At 45.1% G+C, this 9,784-nt stretch overlaps 1 pseudogene; it reads right to left on the bottom strand.

Moving 5' to 3' along the window:
- Positions 1 to 1,678: 1,678 nt before the first annotated feature.
- LOC136517532 (NAC domain-containing protein 35-like) lies at positions 1,679 to 4,778 on the bottom strand (annotated as a pseudogene).
- Between the last annotated feature and the right edge of the window lie 5,006 nt (positions 4,779 to 9,784).

Here is a 9,784-nt window from a genome sequence, read left to right as displayed (position 1 = left end):
TGAGAGTCCGTGCTTGTTACTCTTGGTGATCACCATCACTTAGACGGTTTGGTGGTGATTGGGAGCTTGGTGATCATCCGGAGAGCTTGTGGATGACCCAACTCAAGTTGTGAGCGGTTGTGGGTGATTCACCGCGACGAAGTGTCAAAGAATCATCCCGTAGAGAGCACTTGATCCTTGCGCGGATCAAGGGGGAGCTACACCCTTGCGCGGGTGCTCCAACGAGGACTAGTGGGGAGGACGACTCTCCGATACCTTGGCAAAACATCGCCGCGTTCCTCCTTCTCTCTTTACTTTGAGCATTTACTTTGAGCAATTCAATTCTTGTCATTTACATTCCTAAAATTGCCATGCTAGAGTAGGATTGGAACTTAGGGTGTTAAACTTTTGTGCATTAGATCAATAGAAACACTTTCTAGGCACAAGGGGTTAATTGAGCTAACCGTAGAGTTTAATTATTCCAAAGAAATTTAGAATTAGCCTAATTCACCCTCCCTCTTGGATATCTTGATCCTTTCAACAGCTATCATGGACATGAAATTTAGCATGCAAAAGTGAGAAAGCAATTCTACCAGTTAGATCAAAATGACTCATGCATTCATAAGCGGTGCAAGATTCATGGCGTGGCTTTCTCAAGCTTAGCATTTTACTGTATCTGTTTCTTACCACAAATAATTAGTGCATAACAGCATATAGGTAGATGTCTCGGAGACTCGGAGAGAGGTGATCCAGGTGGCTCAATTAATGTGGTGAAGGCAGTTGAATCGATCTATTACCATGTTGGATGATTCGACAAAAAATAATATATGTTTTATTGTCAGTAAACATTGCTAGAGATGTTAATACCAACCTATATATCATTTCCCTGCAACTTAAAAAGAAGCTCAACATCGTTTTGCTTAAGGGTGTTGATTTTTTTTTCTGACACAGAAGAGCATGTTTAATTAGTTTTAAGAAAGTGCATTGGGGAAATTAGTTTTTATGGACCATCATTGTAAAGAAACGTTTTGTTAGACCATTTTAACTGCTAGCTAGCTAATAGTGTAAAAAATTCACACTAACACGTACTGATTATATAAGGGCATGCGTGTTTGGTTCATCTGCCCATTTTGCCAACTAGCAGCCTTGTTAGCTAGTGCAGCAGTGGGCATCTATATGTCCTTCTACCTGACGGTGCACCGTCAGAGAAATTCTCGTTTCCGGCCAGTAGTGCGGCTACATAAAAAAGCACTTAAAAAACTTTGCAACACCGCTAGTCTGAAACAAAAAGAAGGTTGTGTGATTCTGATTTGTCACCGTGAGTTGCATTATTCATCTCTTTTTGCTCTGGTAACGTGATGCAATAATTACCAGCTGGGAACACCGCTGCTTCTACAACCAGCTATTTTAATATTTATAGCTGTCGAGCTGACGTCCTTGAGTGTGTACATCATAAATCTTTCTGTATATAAATGCAACGAGAATTATAGACTCCAGAGAACACACCAAAATAGGAAGCATCCAACATGGATGACCCATCTTGTTGAATTGATCGATAAAACAAATTGAGTAGGCTTTTGATCATCTGCCAGATAGATCGTCTTTTCCATCAATCAGACTGAATATATATATATATATATATATATATATATATATATATATATATATATAGCACAGCAGAAAGAGCTAGCATCCCGAATTAACTTACCCCCGAATATGCAGCTTCAGCTGCTTCTTGTTTGCCCTTTTCTCTCTTCAGCAATTAAGCATCAGCAGAAAAGGAAAAAAAAAACACAATATATGCTCTGTGACTGTTAGCACCAAGTAAATAAAGAGCAATGACCAAACACTGTTGCAAAGGCAAAGAACAAAAGCTGTTACAATAATCACATGAATCATTCCATGGATGCACAAAGACTAGATCTGAAAGAATACACAATTCCTGTGGGCACATGCAAAAAGCTTTTTATCTAACCTTGTCCACCCCTTGCAAGTCTTCCTCCCAATCATGCAGAAAGAAACAAACCCTGCTGCAACGGTCTGCGTCCAATCATGCTCACATTATTTCATGTGTCTTAGCTTGCAGTTTAACTGCAAAATGAAAGCTACCAAAACCTTTTGGGAAATTAAGAAAAAATACACCAATTCTAATAACTACTAGTTGTTAAATTAAAGGCACGCATGGAATCAGGAGGAATTAAACTTGCATGCAACTGATTTTTAGTGATCCCATTATGCTTACAGACCACTTATATCTTCAGTTCAGAATATAATCCTGATCATTTAGTATTCTTGATCATATATACTAATCGACATGCATGCGTTGTATATATGTTAGCCTACACTGATGGCAGGTTTTCAGAACTTAACAGTGAGTTTGGGCTCACTTAAAACCAGAAGGATTGTAATCCCGGTCTGTCGTGTCAGGTATCGGGTTCCAGTCCCAGCTAAGCTTGTCAGCGACTGATGAAGACGATGGCGGCGCCACGATCGGCAGCGCACCATGCGGCATCATTTGTAGCATTGGCGGTGGCGGCGGCGTCAGTAATGGGAGTTGGCCGCCCGTCGCGGCCGAGAGGCTGGCGTTGGCCTGCTGGGTAGGAGTGGGACCAACCAGCGTAATCAGCTCGTCGACTGACCTTGAGCTGCCGACCATAGCCGCGGCGCCGCCGGCCATGTTGAAGAGCGAGTACGTGGAGGCAAGGGCAGTCGCCGCGCCGGCCTGTGCTGATTGCGGCGCAGCTTCGGCTGTTGACATCGTTGTCACCGACGCGTACGTGCATGGCATTGGGTGAGGCAGAAGCTGCGGCGGCGCGCTGTGCGCGGTGACCACTTGATGATCCATTATGGGCGCCGGCGGTGACGCAGACGGGCATTCTCCTTGGAGCAGATGGAAGCTGCCGAGCTGCTGCGTCGGTGACAGTGGCGTCGACGACGGCGACGATCGGTGCCGAACGGTCGTCGTCGGCACACCAGTGCGGGAGGAGGTCCGCCGCGCTGAGGAAGCTTGGGTGCTGGAGGATGACTGCCCGTGGCCAGTCGTCGATGCCAGAGCGATTGTAGACGCGGCAGAGTGAGATCTCGGACTGCATCATCAGTTATCATGCACCGCCAGAAAAAAAAATAAATGGTCAGTCAATATCCATGCATTTCTTCTTGGAAAGAAAAGGGAAAGAAATGTACTCCACGAAACTGAAGAAATCAGTACAGTACCAAACATTCAAGGACACGAGTTCATATATAGATAGCAAAGAATCAGAGATTAAGAGAAGAGACGACGATACGAGAATTTTAAGATCATCTAGCTAGTCGTCGTCGAAACGGAGAACTTCAAGATTATAATTGGTTGGTTTAGGTAGGAGCGATCAAGTGCCTAATAACAAATTAAAGTTCAGATCTGGGTGATTTAGCAAATAAAAGGGAAGTCGATCACTTTAGCTTGATGACTGAGGCCCGGGCTGAGGGCTGAGGCTGCAAAGATCTTGCAGAATCTGGAGGACATGGTAAGGTATCTAGCTAGGAGGGGAATTCTAGAGTGTAGCTTTTGTACATATATCCGGTGGTGCGCAAATGTGTGCCAAAAAGCGAACTCTAGCTCGTATAGATCTAAAAACAAAAAGGAACAGGCATCCGCATCTTGCATATTCATACAAATCATGCGACCAAAGTGAAAGCACCGAACGAAAAAGCAGGTCAAATGATTAGTATTAACCACACACACCAAATAAACAGCTCGACGAGCTAGCTGGACGCCTGGACCTCGATCAATTTCCCAAAAAAAAAAAGGGTTTTTTTTTACGGAATTTGGAAGCGACGACGAAGCAAGCAAGAACTCCGCACGCAAATTAAAATTGAGCTCACTGCTGGTGCCGGAACGGAAGCCCTAATCTTTAGGGATCATCAGTATATTCTGGCCTTAATTACTCACCTTGCGAATCAAAGGGTCGGCGTCGGTGACCGGTGGCGGGAGGCGGTACTCGTTCATGATCCAGCTGCTGCGGACGCCCTTGGGTGCCTTGCCGGAGTAGAACACGAGCGTCTTCTTCAGACCGATGGGGCGGTTGTTCTCGCCTCGGATCATCCGGTCAGCGCCCGTCGCCTTCCAGTACCCCGACGCCGTCACCCGGTTCGGCCGGTCTCCGTTCCGGTACTTGCGGTCCCTCGGCACGTAGAAGAACCACTCCTTCCCGCCCATCACCGCCATTGCTGCGCCGTCGTCCGTCGATGAGCGAGCAATCAAGATCGAGCACCGCGCGCGCAAGCAATTACAGACAACGAATTAATTAGCCAAGATCGGTCGAGATTCAGTTCGATTCAAGCAGAGAACGAAGCTTGCAGATGCATGCGTTATTATTAATTGATGATGATTACCTGGGAGCTCCCATGGGTCGAAGCGGTAGAGGTCGAGGAAGGCGATGAGCTCGACGTTGAAGCGTTTTCCCTCGACCTTGCGCCGGAGGTAGAACTCGATCAGCTCCTCCTCCGTGGGGTGGAACCGGAACCCCGGCATCACCACGTCGTTGTCGTGCTCGTCCCCGGCCTCGCAGCCAGCGCCACCCACCGCCACCTCCGCCGCCTCTCCTCCTGCCGCAATAACGCTGCCGACGGCGCCGTGCCCGTCCTCGAGGTCTCTGCTCATGGCATAGCGCGCGCCGGAAGCGACGGCGAGCCAGCGGGGGTGCTAGGGCAACGCCGAGGGGAGCACTGGACCGAGGAGGCGGCGTGGAATTTGGGGGCGCGAGGCGAGTGGGAGGAGAGGATAAGAGGGTGGTGCTCGCACGACTGATGAAATGAAATGATGCATGATATATACTGGAGTGGAGTTTTTTGGTTACTGATCAGTGTCCTTTTTGCTGGTATCCAGTATCCATAGTAGCCAGTACCCACTGTGGACGATGGCTACCCGCCTTTCTACCTCTGTGTTCTGTGGTCAGGGCTACTGGAACTCTTGCACACATTTTGCTATATATGTGGTTCTATGACAAATGTTAATGTGCAAATTAAATACACATGAACCATTCATTGTATTTATTTGCTGTAGATAGTGTCGTCGTCTTATTTGTTTAATGATTTATAAATCCTATTGACATTTTCCTAGGTGAACATCTTGCTTGGATAGTTGGATATGAAGCTCATTCATTTGTTGGACCAAGAAAGATCGATGCCTTGCGCGACCGATCGACTGGTTGCACTTGAAACCCTATGGTTGGACTAAAGGAAATCCTCTACGACCGATCAACCGGTAGCACCTTGAGCTCTAGATGAGAAGTCTAGCTTATACAGAGAGAGCTTAAATGAGCAACATACAGCGAACAAGCAACCACTAAGAGGTACTTCTATGATTAGTCCACCTTTGTGAATCAATCCATACAAAATTCAAATCTTAAATTTAGGCTCATATTTTTTATTAGATTCAGTTTCTTCGAGAATCAGGCATTAGAGTCCAAGGTGTCAAGCCAAAATGTGGCCAATGTTTCATTAATTTGCAATCTCGTTGCATCAGGAAAAGCAAAAGCTAAACATGGAAATTAGTAGAATTAGATGTCATATATAATGCATCCATCACAACACTGAAACAAGTCAAATAAATTTCTGTAACTTTTTTCTATTGTCAATACAAGGTTAACACTCTTTAGTTTTTTTATCCAAACTTTAATTAAAGCTAGTATTATTTTGCTATGGCAAGGGGTTATATATGTTGGAATGGATGAGTGAAATCCACTAGAATTCTTTGTAAAAAATCTGAATTAAATCTTCAGAATTTGAGGATAGCCCATCCCCATGTCCAACAAGGTTGATTACCAGCTAGCTAATTGGAAACCAATGCCACAGTGACCTTTAAGAGTATCTTCAAGAGCCTTTCTAAATCTCACTTTCTAAATCATCATTTGGAGAGTCATTTGCATCAAAATCGCTTTCTATATCTTTTCACTCTCCAGCAGTTTTTCTATATTTCATGCGTATTTTAGAGAGTCATTCTCGTCTTCTATATTTGGCTAGCGAAAAATCCGAAACAGAAGATAGCTATATTTGGATGACCATTTAGAAAAGCTATTGGAGAGTAGTTTTTCACTAAAATTTCTATTCCTAACATTTAGGAATGATACGGAGAGTCTCTTGGAGATGCTCGAAGAAGTGGCCAACAAGAGTAAGACCTGAAGCAGCTATGGCATATACAGGGAGCGGCTGTGTTGGTAGTGTATAAATTGTACAGTGTACAGGACCTTTGTATACATGGTCCTTCCAGCTAGCAGGCTCCAAGTAGAAGGAAAGGGACTGAGTGTGGTGGAATTAAAGAGGGATAGAGACTGGGCAAGATGAGTCCAGCTTTGGGCGGCTGGCTCTTCCAGGCCTCTGACGTGGATGTCTACTTCTACCATCCTTCTCACTTCCTTTGACATTTTTTTTTCACTCACCCTACAAAATACTTGTACATATCTTCTGGCAACACACAGGTCCCCGTCATTGAATTTTATTTCCCTTGTTCTCTCTTTGTTAATCGTTCTGGAATCCGTGTTGGCACAGTTTGCTCACTGTCAGAAGAGTCAGATCTAGAAGATTGCAGGATGGAATGACAGAAGAATAAGGTCAAATTGCTTGAGGAATGGAGAAGACTGACAATTTCTGCATTGATAGCACACATGCACGCAGGGGGGGGGCATGGGGCCGGGCACCTCATATATGGGCAGGGGTGGTCCATGCATGGAGGCAAAGCACACTCGCTCGTTTTTAGCAATATACCACAGCAAGTCAACCAGCCAGTACTTCTTCCATCTCTGAAGTCCCAAACAATGCTCCTCTCTCTCTCACACACACAAACACACACACCCCAAAAGAATACAATTTTTTGGTGGGTCTCACGGTAAAAGATTGTACTAATGCTACTCTCATTAAAGATTTCATGAGAGCTTCATTAGCATTAAATAAGCTACCAACTTAGTAAATACATGACGGATGAAATGAGTTTTATAGCGATGAAACCAATCTGTATTGTTTCCAACACACGGGAGTTTTAGAAATTGTGACATGAAACCCCCGTTGCGACTAGTCCGACAACCATTCCTATCCATAAATCCTTCTCCCAAATGGTCACTGCCTCACACCCATCGCCATGTACTGCTTCTCCTGGTCCCCGCGTTAGTGAGCTCTGCCCAGGACATGTCAATTAGCTCCGCCTAGCCCACGCAGGTAGCGACTTCAGCATCAGCCACGGTCTCAACCTCCCGGCGAGCTTTGCCAAGGCCACGACCTCCGATCAGCGTGGCAGCGACTACGAGAGGGGTGGGGGCTCTTGCCTCTACTGAGCACCCCAAGCGGCACGCAACTATGGTGGTCGAGGCAATGGACAGAATGGGTAGTCGTCACTGGAGCAGAGAATGGGGACAGAGGTGTTGCAACGGTCGAGCATATTTTGCAGCACCACCACCTCGATGGCGTCGTGTCGGGCGACCCGCATGCCGGCAGATCCATGAAGGAAAGAAGCTAGTGGAAGTGGCGGCATTGTGTTGACGGACCTCGTATGGGAAACTGTGGGCAGCGGCGGGAACAAGGCACAGACCTTGGGTGTGTTGGCAGGGAATAAAGGAGGGATAAAAATGCCTTAGGAAGGTAGAATTTTGCATGCTTTTGCGGTCAGAGCGAGTATATATACAGTAGATTGACAAGTATTTTAAAATATTTCTAACGTGCATGCCTTATGGCACCTGCAATTGTTAGAGCTAGGTAATGGCTCTGAGATAACTTCTCCTATAGTATTAACTTTTAGCACATAGTTTTTAACATAGATAGCCCCACGTGACCCTCTCTCACATAATCTTAAAATATGTGCAAGAGCTTATTTCTTAATTAAGAGCTAGCTTTTCTCTCTCTTCTATTAAAATGTAAAAAAATGCTAAGAGCTAGCTTAAAAATCGATTTTTGGAGTTGCCCTTAGGCATGACGCTTTTTATAAACTGAGAAATGAGATCATCCCATACAAAAAAGGTAAATCCAAACCCTCCGTTTCATAGGTTACATTTCTAAGAATATTAGGAGATTTGTCGACATCTTGACTTGTGTTTACATCTAATTTAGATTTGATTTTTAGTTGATTGGATATCGCAATCGGCCGTGGACCTCTTGTATATAGAGAGGGTGCGGTCTTATCCCACTAAAAAACAAATTCTCCGTGAAATCCCCTTGTTTCCTATGATTAGGCTTGGACTGGGCTAAAACCAGTGTAACAGTCACTACTACATTCAAGGTTTTTAGAGACAATCAAAAGAGATTTTCAAAGACGGGCAAACATGGCCTCTCGATGATGGTTCTTGTTAAGAGCAACTACAACAATTGGCTTATAGCCAAGCTAATTAATATTTTTGTTGATGTGGAAAATAGGAGGAAGGTGAGTGAAGAGAACTTGGCTGTCATGCAAGCACTAAGTTGGGCACAGAAGCATAGACATTGGTGGGCCTAGATAGAAGTGTATGTGAGGATGAATATGAAAGAGAATGCAAGACATGATACCATATAATAAAAAAAACTCTTTTGTACACAAACATAAGATAATTGTTGTATAACTTGGCTCTTATAACTTGACTTATAGCCAAATGCTTGGTTCTATTATTGACCTTGCTCTAATCAGTGTTCCTTGATGCGGTTATAATGCCTGACTCTATAAATAGATTAAAATACAACTAAAAGGCTGACAGTGAGCCCATTCCTTGGCCCCCACCATCGCCAAACGAGATACTTCCATACACACCACCATCGTTGAGTCCGCTCCTAGAATGCCCTGTCACCAAGCCCACTCTCAGGCACACAACCATCGCCTAGCCGTTGACCTCGCTGTCACCATGCATAGAGAGAGGAAGAGGTGAGGACAACGAAGTTGAAGCCAGATCTCACCGAGTCTAAGAGAGGGTTAGAGGGGGAGAAAGGATAGAGTGAGATCTCATTGTCTGCAACCTCCGCGCGCATCGATCTCGCTAGTAAGGCCATCGCCGTCTAGATCACACAGCCCTCGTTGGCCAGCCGGCACCTCTGTGTGGCCTTGCAGGGATGGTATCCACCGCCTCTGATCTAGATATGTGCGGCCCTAGTTGAGTCGGTCGTGACCTCCGCATGGTCGTCAACCAAGGTGAGGGAGATGGATCTATTGTCGTCTTCATCTCGTAGGTCCTAGCAGGCCGCACGCAATCGCTTGAGGACTGGGGGCCATGCCATCATTGCCTAAGGGTCGAGCTAGGGGGCATGCTGAGAGAGAGAGAGAGAGAGAGAGAGAGAGAGAGAGAGAGAGAGAGAGAGAGAGAGAGAGAGAGAGAGAGATGTGAGTTCTAAAGGGGAAGCGGCGTGTGGCTTTAGGGGTGTCCAATGGGTCGGGCCGTTTTTTATAGATGCGTCCCTCTTATTAAGAGACACACCTCTGTTGATTGATTTTAGAAAATAGGTCTTATTGGTTGTTTCCATAAATAAGTTAATTGTGTCTGAAAATCATTGGGCACTTTAGGAGAGATTAGGATATTTTAGTTTGCCTCTCTTGTGTTGTCTCTTAAATTCTTTCTTACTTTTGGAACAAAAGCTTCATTAATTGAGTAGCATTACAATCATGCTGCAGGCATTGCTGCAAGAAGCTAGGAGTATGCCAAACATAATCTTGCAAAGGAACTAACACGTACTTGGCACATAAATGTGCGGCAAAATTCGCAGTTCTTTTCACGTAGACAACATCAAACGAGGTGAAGGTTGTCACCATTTCTTCAACGTCATGCAGGATCGTCGCAACCTCCGACCGATGAGTACTCCTGTTTTTCCAAAGCGATGCAAG

Source organism: Miscanthus floridulus, chromosome 17 (assembly GCF_019320115.1).
Source record: "Miscanthus floridulus cultivar M001 chromosome 17, ASM1932011v1, whole genome shotgun sequence".
In the NCBI taxonomy this organism is placed as follows: Eukaryota; Viridiplantae; Streptophyta; class Magnoliopsida; order Poales; family Poaceae; genus Miscanthus; species Miscanthus floridulus.
This window is presented reverse-complemented; position numbering and strand designations above follow the sequence as displayed.